General features: G+C 46.1%; 1 protein-coding gene across 1 annotated transcript in view; it reads right to left on the reverse strand.

Annotated features, from left to right (window-relative positions):
- Nucleotides 1-12,211, reverse strand: part of tg (thyroglobulin) — a 604,630-nt gene that overhangs the window by 47,278 nt on the left and 545,141 nt on the right. The window lies entirely within an intron of this gene.

Raw genomic sequence — 12,211 nt, forward strand, 5'->3', positions numbered from 1 at the left:
AATTTCAGTTGAAGAGGCCTGATTTAAAAATGGAACCTCTCTTACCAAGAACGACAGTGAACAGATATCTAAATATATCTGAGAACGAGGAGCCATGAATTAAGTTAATTAGCACTGTACTTATGAGGTTGGAGGGATGTGGCTGGGAATGAGGCATCTGAAGAATGACGAACATGTCCTAAAGTAACTTACTGTATGTTCTGGTCATGAGATTGCCTCTCCTTGACAAAATAAATCTCTTAACCATACAATGACCACTCACAAGACCATGGTGTTTGCTCCAGCACCTGACTGCTCCATCACACAGTTCTATCATTGGCAGTTTTATTACATTGAAAATAAAATTGTGCAAATACCACACAAATTATTTTACAATAGTGCCCGCCCAATAAGCTGTGAATGGGGGCGATTCAAGGCAAAATATTTACATATACACAAAAAAAACATTTATTTTCAGCTGATGAATGTACACAGTTCTCTAAAATTCTTTTTAAGGGAAGTGTGTGGTTCTACCGCAAGATGCAATGTTGGAGACGAGGCTACAACATTGAAGCCCCAATTCTGCGTCTGGTGCTCGCAACTCCTAAGGCTCTTTGCCTACACCGGAGCCTCACAATTTATGCCCCATAGCTTTTTAAATGATTGAGGTGTTTATAAAGGGTACCAAAAGGTAAGTGTGAGTAAACAGGTGAGCAACATAAGGTAAAATATATTGAAGAAAAAGTAAATTGCTATTGCTACTCTGTGCCTTGTGCCCATTGCCAAAGGGCTGATAGGTAATTCATGAAAAAAAACACACGTGAAAAATGCTTATTAAAGAAAGAAAGAACTTGCATTTATATGGCACCTTTCACGATCTCAGGACTTCCCAAAATGCTGTACAACCAATGAATTACCGTTGAAGTATAGTCACTGTTGTAATGCAGGAAATGCAATAGATAATTTGCACACAGCAAGGTCCCACAATGAAATAAATGACCAGATAATCTGTTTTAGGTGTTGGTTATGGGATAAATATTGGCCAAGACATCAGGAGAACTCCACTGCTCCTCTTCAAATAGGGCCGTGGGATCTTTACGTTCACCTGAGAGGGCAGACAGGACCTCGGTTTAATTATTTTTCATTCATGGGATGTGGGCATTACTGGCAAAGCCAGCATTTATTGCCCATCCCTAATTGCCTTTAAGAACGTGGTGGTGAGCCGCCTTCTTGAACTGCTGCAGTCTGTCTGGTGAAGGTACTCCCACAGTGCTGTTAGGGAGGGAGTTCCAGGATTTAGACATAAGATGATGACGGAATGGTGATATATTTCCAAGTCAGGATGGCATGTAACTTGGAGGGGAACTTGGTGTTCCCATTCGAAATATCTCATCCGAAAGACGGCACCTCCAATAGTGCAGTGCTCCCTCATTACTTCACTGGACTGTCAACCTAAAGTATTTGCTTAAGTCTCTGGAGTGAGGCTTGAACCCATGACCTTCTGACTCAGAGGCAAATGCTACCACTGAGCTAAGGCTGACACCTTAAAGTTTACCATGGGTTAGAGGACTCAGGAGAGGTCCCAGCGGATTGGAAAACCGAAATGTAACACTCCTATTTAAGAAAGGAGGGAGACAGAAAGCAGGAAACTATAGACCAGTTAGCCAAACATCTGTCATTGGGAAAATGCTGGAGCCCTTCATTAAGGAAGCAGTAGCAGGGCATTTGGAAAATCATAATACAGTCAGGCAAAGTCAGCATGGTTTTATGAAAGGGAAATCATGTTTAACAAATTTGCTGGAGTTCTTTGAGGATGTAACGAGCAGGGTGGACAAAGGTGAACCAATGGATATGGTGTATTTGGATTTCCAGAAGGCATTCGATAAGGTGCCACATAAAAGGTTACTGCATAAGATAAGAGCTCACGGAATTGGGGGTAATATATTAGCATGGATAGAGAATTGGCTAACTAACAGAAAGCAGAGAGTCGGGATAAATGGGTCATTTTCCGGTTGGCAAGCGGTAACTAGTGGGGTGCCACAGGGATCAGTGCTGGGGCCTCAACTATTTACAATCTACATTAATAACTTGGATGGAGGGACTGAGTGTAATGTAGCCAAGTTTGCAGATGATACAAAGATGGGTGGGAAAGCAAGTTGTGCAGAGGACTCAAAGGCCTAGAAATTCAGTATAGCCACTTTTGGGGCGGTAAAGTCGGGCGGCCGCTAAAGTTTGCACCCGGCGCAAAGTCGCGCCCCCTTCGCCGATATTCAGTGGCATCGCCCCAAGAGGTTGCTGCTGCGCTAAAACAGGCGATACACGACTATCATTAGGCGCTAAGCCGGCGGGCCGGGGCGAAACCCCGGAAGTTGGGCGCAGGGCAGGTGCGGCGAGCTGCTGATTGACGGCAGACACTCTGGCTCCGGTGAGCTCTTAAAGGGGAAGGGTGCATTTGTGCTTTTGACAGGCCGGCATTCGTTTGTTATGTGGTCCTCCTCCTCCTCCTCCTCCTCCTCCTCCTCCTCCAGAAGATCCGTCTCTCACAAAGAAGGAGTGTTGCAACACGGCTGCCGTTTCTACTGCAGGAGGAGTGCCCTTTAATTTGCGCCCCCCGCGCCCCGCATCGGCTGAGCACCGTTCCACTCAACAGTCGCTAGGGGCGCCAGGCGTACAATGAGGCGGCGCGGCTCAAGTTCCGGATTGGAGCGCACAAAGGGCGTTGCACGAGGAAATGACGTCATCATCTGCGCGCGCAGCTGAGCGCGCGCAAAGACTTTGCGCCGGCGCTAAATCTCTACTGAAGTTGGGGCGAGGCGCAGATCGCGCAGCGCCCGGGCGCTAGCCGCCTAGCACTCGACATCTACTCCTCCTAAGGCGCTAACGGCTGGCGCAACCAACTGAATTTCTAGCCCAAAGAACCTGCAAAGGGATATAGACAGGCTAAGTGAGTGGGCAAACATTTGGCAGATGGAGTATAATGTGGGAAAGTGCGAGGTTATCCACTTTGGCAGAAAAAATAAAAAAGCAAATTATTATTTAAATGGAGAGAAATTACAAAATGCTACAGTTCAGAGGGACCTGGGGGTCCTTGTGCATGAAACACAAAAAGTTAGCATGCAGGTACAGCAAGTAATCAAAAAGGCAAATGGAATGTTGGCCTTTATTTCAAGGGGGTTGGAGTATAAAAGCAGGGAAGTCCTGCTACAACTGTACAGGGTATTGGTGAGACCACACCTTGAGTACTGCGTACAGTTTTGGTCTCCGTATTTAAGGAAGGATATACTTGCATTAGAGGCAGTTCAGAGATGATACATTAGGTTAGTTCCAGAGATGAGGGGGTTGACTTATGAGGAAAGGTTGAGCAGGCTGGGCCTATACTCTTTGGAATTTAGAAGAATGAGAGGTGATCTTATTGAAACTTATAAGAGACTGAGGGGGCTTGACAGGGTAGATGCAGAGAGGATGTTTCCCCTCGTGGGGAAATCTAGAACTCGGGGGCACAGTTTTAGAATAAAGGGTCGCCCTTTTAGAACTGAGATGAGGAATTTCTTCTCTCAGAGGGTCGTAAATCTGTGGAATTCTCTGCCCCAGAGAGCTGTGGAGGCTGGGTCATTAAATACATTTAAGGTGGAGATAGACAGATTTTTGCAAGATAAGGGAGTGAAGGGTTATGGGGAGCATGCGGGGAAGTGGCTTTGACCCCAAGATCAGCCATGATCTTATTGAATGGCGGAGCAGGCTCGAGGGGCCAAGTGGCCTAATCCTGCTCTTATTTCTTATGTTCTTATGTAATTAGGATAAAAACATGTAGCTTTGCACAGGGGGCAATGCAAATGACTTCACTGGAAAGTACAATCGAGCAGGGTATAAAATAGGCGGCCGATCCGATCCCGTTAATTTTCCCACCAGGCGGGTTAGGTTAACATTTACACTCATTGAGTTCTAAGCTCCCATTCAGAACCTGGGTTAGCCATATAAAAACTTAGATGTACGATTAAAGATTATTGTTGAAAAATAATCAGTGGCAGTATTACAAGGGATATCGTCACATCATTATTAAGCTGACTTTTTTATTTATTCATTCACGGGATGTGGGCGTCGCTGGCAAGGCCAGCATTTATTGCCCATCCCTAATTGCCCTTGAGAAGGTAGTGGTGATTTGCTTTCTTGAACCGCTGCAGTCCGTGTGGTGAAGGTACTCCTACAGTGCTGTTAGGGAGGGAGTTCCAGGATTTTGACCCAGCGATGGTGAAGGAATGGTGATATACTTCCAAGTCAGGGTGGTGTGTGACTTGGAGGGGAAATTGGAGGTGGTGTTGCTCCCTTGAGCCTGCTGCCCTTGTCCTTCTAGGTGGTAGAGGTCGCGGGGGTTTGAGAGGTGCTGTTGAAGAAATCTTGGCGAGTTGCTGCAGTGCATCTTGTAGATGGTACACTTGCTGCCACGGTACACCAGTTGTGGAGGGAGTGAATGTTTAATGTGGTGGGTGGGGTGCCAATCAAGCGGGCTGCTTTGTCCTGGATGGTGTCAAGTTTCTTGAGTGTTGTTGGAGCTGCACTCATCCAGGCAAGTGGAGAGTATTCCATCACACTCCTGACTTGTGCCTTGTAGGTGGTGGAAAGGCTTCAGGGAGTCAGGAGGTGAGACACTCGCCGCAGAATATCCAGCCTTTGACCTGCTCTTTTTTTCTCTATTTATTTGGCTGGTCCAGTTAAATTTCTGGTCAATGGTGACCCCCAGGATGTTGATGGTAGGGGATTCGAAGATGGATATGCCATTGACTGTCAAAGGGAGTTGGTTAGACTCTCCTTTGTTGGAGATGGTCATTGCCTGGCACTTACGTGGTGCGAATGTTACTTGCCACTTACCAGTCCAAGCTTGGATGATGTCCAGGCCTTGCTGCATGCAGGCCTGGACTGCTTCATTATCTGAGGAATTGCGAATGGAACTGAACACTGCAATAATCAACGAGCATCCCCACTTCTGACCTTATGTTGGAGGGAAGGTCATTGATGAAGCAGCTGAAGTTGGTTGGGCCTAGGACACTGCCCTGAGGAACTCCTGTCCTGGGGCTCAGATGATTAACCTCCAACAATCACAACCATCTTCCTTTGTGCTAGGTATGATTCTAGCCAGTGGTGAGTTTTCCCCCTGATTCCCATTGACGTCAATATTACTAGGGCTCCTTGGTGCCACATCCGGTCAATTGCTGCCTTGATGTCAAGGGCAGTCACTCTCACCTAACCCCTTGAATTCAGCTCTTTTGTCCATGTTTGGACCAAGGCTGTAATGAGGTCGGGAGTTGAGTGGTCCTGGCAGAACGCAAACAGAGCATCGGTGAGCAGGTTATTGGTGAGCAAGTGCTGCTTGATAGCACTGTCGATGACACCTTCCATCACTTTGCTGATGATTGAGAGTAGGCTGATTGGGCGGTAATAGGCCGAATTGGATTTGACCTGCTTTTTGTGGACAGGACATACCTGGGCAATTTTCCACTTTGCCGGTTAGATGCCAGTGTTGTAGCTGTACTGGAACAGCTTGGCTAGTTCTGGAGCCCAAGTCTAGATTTTTGTGCTCAATTCTCTGGAGTGGGACTTAAACCAGCAACCTTCTGACTCAGAGATGAGAGTGCTACCATCTGAGCCACAGCTGACACTCTTGTCAATCCTAGATCAACCAAACTCGCACTAGCAGTTCACGCACTGAAATAGTTTATAGCTGAAGACAATGAACATATTACAAGTCAGCCACACATTCATTCATTTTTGCCTCTAAAAGCCTAACATTTATAATTTCGCAGAGGTTGTCGTGCTATCTGACTTCACACATGGTCCAAGAAGATATTGGACCCATTTTTGAAAACTGACATGATCACAGCAGAAGGAATCTTGCAAAAATGAGGTGGGCATATATTGCCCTTGTAACACAGCAACATAGTAAAAGATTCAGTAAGCTCCCTGCTGGAGTGGAGCTAATTTACAGAACAAATGGGAAACTGTTCAACCTCCGTCACCTCCAGTCCAGATCCAAGGTTGTCCCATCCTCTGTCGTCGAATTACAGTATGGACGACGCTTGCGTCTGCGCACATTCAGAGGTCGAACTCCAAATCATCGTTAACACCTTCACCGAAGTGTACGAGAGCATGGGCCTTACACTAAACATCCGTAAGACAAAGATCCTCTACCAACCGTCCCCACCACACAGTACTGCCCCCCGATTATCAAAATCCACGACAAGGCCTTGGACAACATGGTCCACTTTCCATACCTTGGGAGCCTACTGTCAACAAGGGCAGGCGTCGATGATGAAGTCCAACACCGCCTTCAGTGTGCCAGTGCAGCCTTCGGTCGCCTGAGGAAGAGAGTGTTTGAAGACCAGGACCTCAAAACCGGCACCAAGCTCATGGTCTACAGAGCAGTAGTGATACCCGCCCTCCTGTATGCCTCAGAGACATGGACCATGTACAGCAGGCACCTCAAAGCACTGGAGAGGTACCACCAACGCTGCCTCCGCAAGATCCTGCAAATCCATTGGCAGGATAGGCACACCAACGTCAGTGTTCTCGCTCAGGCCAACATCCCCAGCATCGAAGCTTTGACCAGACTCGATCAGCTCTAATGAACGGGTCACATAGTCCGCACGCCCGATATGAGACTCCCAAAACAAGCGCTCTACTCGGAGCTCCGACACGGCAAGAGAGCCGCAGGTGGGCAGAGGAAACGCTTCAAGGACACCCTCAAAGCCTCCTTGAAAAAGTGCAAGATCCCCACCGACACCTGGGAATCCCTGGCCCAAGACCGCACAAAGTAGAGGAGAAGCATCGGGAAGGCGCCGAATACCTCGAGTCTCTTCGCCGGGAGCAAGAGGAAGCCAAACGCAAGCAGCACACGGAGCGCATGTCAACCCAAGCACCCCACCCACCCGCCCCTTCAACCACCGTCTGCCCCACCTGTGACAGAGACTGTAGGCCTCACATTGGACTCATCAGTCACCTGAGAACTCATTTTGAATGTGGAAGCAAGTCATCCTCGGTTCCGAGGGACTGCCTAAGAAGAAGAAAAAGAAGAAAAGATTCAGGCAGCAGAAGACCTTCGGTCCATCTAGCCCACCTTTCCACAGTATTCCCTTAGTGCTTTTCTACTAACCCTAAATTCCATTTCTTAACCAGAACCTGTCTAGCTTCTTCTTGTTGCTTGTTACACCACCTGTTCTGGTAATCTGTTCCACCTACCTTGATTACTAATATTCCTTGTTTACCTTACCTAACAAAATTCTATCGACCTCAGTCTTGAAAACTTTAACTGACTCAACATCCACAGCCTTTTGAGGGAGAGAGTTCTAGATTTCCACTACCCTTTGTGTGAAAAATTGCTTCCTGATTTCACGCTTAAATAGCCCAGCTCTAATTTTACATTGTCTTGTTCTGGATTCCCCCACCAGAAGAAATAGTTTCTCCTATCAAATCCATTTAACATTTTAAACGCCTCAATTGGATCCAATTTCCTGAGGGAAAGTTCTGAATAAGAACTCTTTGATCTGCAAAGGTAATTATGTAACACACCAAGTTCATTTGCAACATCGCCACAATAATTCTGGCTAAGATCAGCTAACTCAGAACAAATGAAGGAGCTGTACCTAGGACGTTTCTGGTCTAGCCCAGATGGCGTATTTACCCACTTAGCCATTGGTGAACTTCACGTAATTGACTTGCAGGATTCCTACGTAGTACTTGAGAAGTCTGTGATAAAATAAGTTTCCCCTCCCCCACACCTCCGCTCCCCTTCCCCTTATCTTGCTGCTCAATGACATACACCATCAGTAAGCTTCTGACAAAGCTGTTCCATAGACTGTTTCCTTTGGCTCAGTTGGTTAAGTAAATTGCCTGCTGTCCCACCACGGCACATGTCATTTCAATCTGACTGTGAGTGTGTGGCCGCTGTAGAAAGAAGGGTAGTGCCTCTTTAAATTTGTGACATCTGCCAATGTAGAAAGAAAGGTTTGCCAAATGCATTTTTTTTAAAGAAAATAGTGGCCCTAAAAATCTGTGGGCTGTCAATCCTGTCAAAGTTTGCGGGGTCAGGGAGGGGTCAATTAATTTAAATATTCTGGGCGAGCGCTACACGGGATATAAGGGCTAATCTCAGGCATTCCTGACTGCCTGAGCAGGCCGGAAATTGCGGCGCTGGCTTCCAGCTTTGGAGAGGAGGGGGGTTGGGGGTTGCATCAGAAGTAAGGATGTAGTGCCCCATCGAATCCCTTTATAAGGGGCCCAAAAACTGCTGTCAAAACTTTCAGATCTCTGGGTGGTCAAGAAGCAGGCTAGGACCCCTAGGCGAACCCTTTAAATTTATGACATCTGCCAGTAAGAAAGAAAGGTTTGCCAAACGCTTTAAATAAAAAAGCAGACGGCATATCTTTAAGTTTGCGATACTTTGAAAGTCTCAAATGTATATTTCTGATATTAAGGCAACTGTGGGCTGTCAGTGCAAGGAACGCAAAGATCAAGAGAAGAAAAATATGTTTTTTCCACATGATTTGCTGGCTGCTATCAGCTATACAGAAGCAGGCATTTTATTTGGAATGAAGTGCTAAGAGAGTGGGAGCCAAGAGACAGTCACTTTAAGCCTGCAGGTCAATACCCTGTTCTTAAGGAAAAAAAGTGTTACATAGAAACATAGAAGATAGGAGCAGGAGTAGGCCATTCGGCCCCTCGAGCCTGTTCCGCCATTTAATGAGATCATGGCTGATCATCCAAATTCAGTACCCTGTCCCTGCTTTCTCCCCATATCCCTTGATCCCTTTAGCCTTAAGAAATATATCTAACTCCTTCTTGAATATATTTAATGAATTGGCCTCAACTGCCTTGTGTGGTAGAGAATTCCACAGGTTCACCACTCTCTGGGTGAAGAAATTCCTCCTCATCTCAGTCCAAAATGGCTTACCCCTTATCCTTAGACTGTGACCCCTGGTTCTGGACTCCCCCGCCATCGGGAACATCCTTCCTGCATCTAGTCTGTCTAGTCCTGTTAGAATTTTATAAGTTTCAATGAGATCCCCTCTCATTCTTCTAAACTCTGTCGAATATAAGCCTAATCGACCCAATCTCTCTTCATATGTCATTCCTGCCATCCCAGGTATCAGTCTGGTGAATGTTCGCTGCACTCCCTCTATGGCAAGAACAGCCTTCCTCAGACAAGGTGACCAAAACTGCACACAATACTCAAGGTGTGGTCTCACCAAGGCCCAGTACAACTGCAGCAAGACATCCTTGCTCCTGTACTCGAATCCTCTCGCTATGAAGGCCAACATACCATTTGCCTTCTTAACCGCCTGCTGCACCTGCATGCTTACCTTCAGCGACTGGTGCATAAGGACACCCAGGTCTTGTTGCACTTCCCCTTTTCCCAATCTATTGCCGTTCAGATAATAATCTGTCTTCCTGTTTTTGCCACCGAAGTGGATAACCTCGCATTTATCCACATTATATTGCATTTGCCATGCATCTGCCCAATCACCCAACCTGTCTGTAAAGTCTGTGGGTTGTTTAGTTAATTAATACACAGACTACCAGAGTAACTTAAAACAGGACTTTACTATTCGAAGGTCAGGGCGAATCTGCCAAATAAATCCTGACACAGCACTTATATACCGGTGTGGTCACCGTCGGTATTACAGTATACAGAAGCCAACAAAGTAGTGCCACACCTAAAATAGTTCTCTTAAAGGTGAACGGTTACATACAATGGTTTTCTTAAAGGTAGACGGATACATACACTACAATCCTCCCTTTTTAGCTTACAACATACTTAGTCCCCCATTAAACATAACATATATTCAACTTCATGTAAAACAATTCACAGGTATAATCTATGCGGGAAACAGTTTACAGATTCAGTCTCTGTGGGAACAGTTCACAGATTCAGTCTCTGGTCTTGACTCGGTCCGAACAACATCTCTGTGGTGTAGCCGGTTCACATTGCTAGCGTGACTCATCCAATAGTCTTTCCCTTGACTTAACAGCTTGAACTTCCGTCCTGCTGAACCAGCAGTGCTGACTTTTACAAACAGCTGGACTGCCTTGGTAATTTTTCCTACTTGCCAACTGATTTGGCTCCCTTCGTAGGGCCCACGTACATGATCTGGTAGAAGTGATAATGATTTAGATGGTTATCACCGTCTGCTTCGTCTTTTTCTTTTCTGCTTCTTGGAGACTCTCGGGGCTCCCTTATCAGCTGCCAGCTGTAGCGCCACCATCTCCCTATGTTCCTTAGACTTTAAGTGCTTCATCCTGATTTCTGCACTTTGGGAGTTTTCATCACAAGCTGGGCAGACCAAGTCCTCGTAATATTCCGTGTCACTCAACAGGTCATGGTAATATTCGGTGTCGTCCTGAACTAGTCTAGCGAGAGGGCCTGCTACTTCTTCCTTACCCAACTGGACGTTAGCCGACTGTTGTTCCCTCCCTAGACATCTTTCCTGAAGAGACTTCTTCATGCGTTCATATTCATCCCGCTCTTCCTGGGTTTCCTGCAAATCCTTCACTAATGACCTCATTTGTGATTTCAACACTTCCCCTTCCATCGGGGATTGATTGATCGGGCTATTCAATCCTTCTACTGGAGCAGCTGTTTCAACATTCTGTTGTTCACATAGACGTGACTCAGCGTACTTTTGGCATCCCAGTAAAATCTGTGTTGCAACCTCAGCTATTTCCATAACTTTTGAGAGCTCCGAACTCCTTCCCTTTGAAGATTGAAGCTCGTGTTCAGATTGTTCCCATTGCAGAGTCTTGTCCCTCAGCATATGAAGGAGTTGGCTGACCGTTAACTCTTCCACGGGAACACTGTGGATCAGAGTCTTCTCCATTTCATCCACCTTTTCCTCCAATGCTTTCACCTTCTTTTCCTCTTGTACTTTGGCTTTCAGCGCTCGGAGAAGTTGCGCCTTGATGTTCTCCAGCTCATGTTCAGGGGCCACTCTTACAGTCTCTGTGTTTCTTACAGTTTCCTTTTCTTCCACTGAAAGGATTCCCAGTTGAATCTGTTCTTCAAGTTGTTGAACCTCGGTCATTGCCGCCTCATATTTGTCTTGGGTTTCCTTCAATATTTTTATGAGTTCTTGGACATCTTGTCTTTCATGTTCTGCCATGTCTTTCACCTCTAATTTCTCATCTATGGATGGAACTTCTACCGATGAGTCTGTCTTGGCCTTGAGCTCATCAAGAATTTCCTGCAGCCTTTGGACTTCTTGCTCATGTTCAACCTTTAGTTGCTCATATGCTTCTACTGAAACTAGCTTTTCGGAGGTTGCCGAGTTAATCCCCTCCAGGATTGTAGCCTGGGCCTGTTCATACTGTTCCTTCAACTTCTCAAACTCTGCTTGTAAGGAGCCATAGAGAAGAACGGGAATAAAATCCTGGCTTCCTGAAGATTCCTCTTCATTTGCTCCTTCCTGCAAATATTCTAACTCCTGAACAGCATAAGGGAGATGTGATCGGTAATTGGTCACAATGGCTCTATGGTCGCTCTCTGCTTGAGCTAGCTGCTTCTGTTGTCTTTCCAGATTCTCCCATTCGGTGTCATAGAACTTTTTCATTGTTTTCATCTCTTGTTCGAGACGGTAACTCACTTGTTCTACTTGCTGTCGTAATTTGAAATAAAGTTGAGTCCGAGCTCGGTGTTTGTCAGTCATGGATATGTCCGTAAACTGAACAGACTCAGAATTCTCTGTCAAACTATGTTGTCGTTGTTCGGTGGAGTTCTGTTCTGAAACTTTGTTCTTTTCTGGAGCATAAGCCTTTATGCATGCCTTCGTTCTTCCAACCTTAGTCGGCAAGTCCATTTTAGCCTTGTCTTTCATATTTGGGTTGGTCTTATCGTCATCCGTTTCAGAATCTGAGCTGATTGTCTGCACCGAGTCCTCACTCGTTATGGCTTTTAGATAGTGCCATTCCATGTCTATTTTCTTGATCCACTCCCGTCCCAGAAGTGGTGGTCCTCCCTCAGGTAGTACGTATAAGTTCATTCTTGGGTGTTCTTTACCCCCATCTCTCACCTTGACTCTTATCTTCCCCATGGGGTATACTTTATGCCCCGTGTATGTCTGCAATATGAACTTGGTATCTCTTAAGGGTATATGTGAGAATAGCCGGTGGTAATCCCTTCGATTTATGAGTGATAGAGCTGATCCAGTGTCCAACTCCATTTTCACTTGGACTCCAGCTATTTTTAGCA

This window comes from Somniosus microcephalus, chromosome 7 (genome assembly GCF_052327205.1).
Source record: "Somniosus microcephalus isolate GS21.2 chromosome 7, FLI_Smic_1.0, whole genome shotgun sequence".
Lineage (NCBI taxonomy): Eukaryota > Metazoa > Chordata > Chondrichthyes > Squaliformes > Somniosidae > Somniosus > Somniosus microcephalus.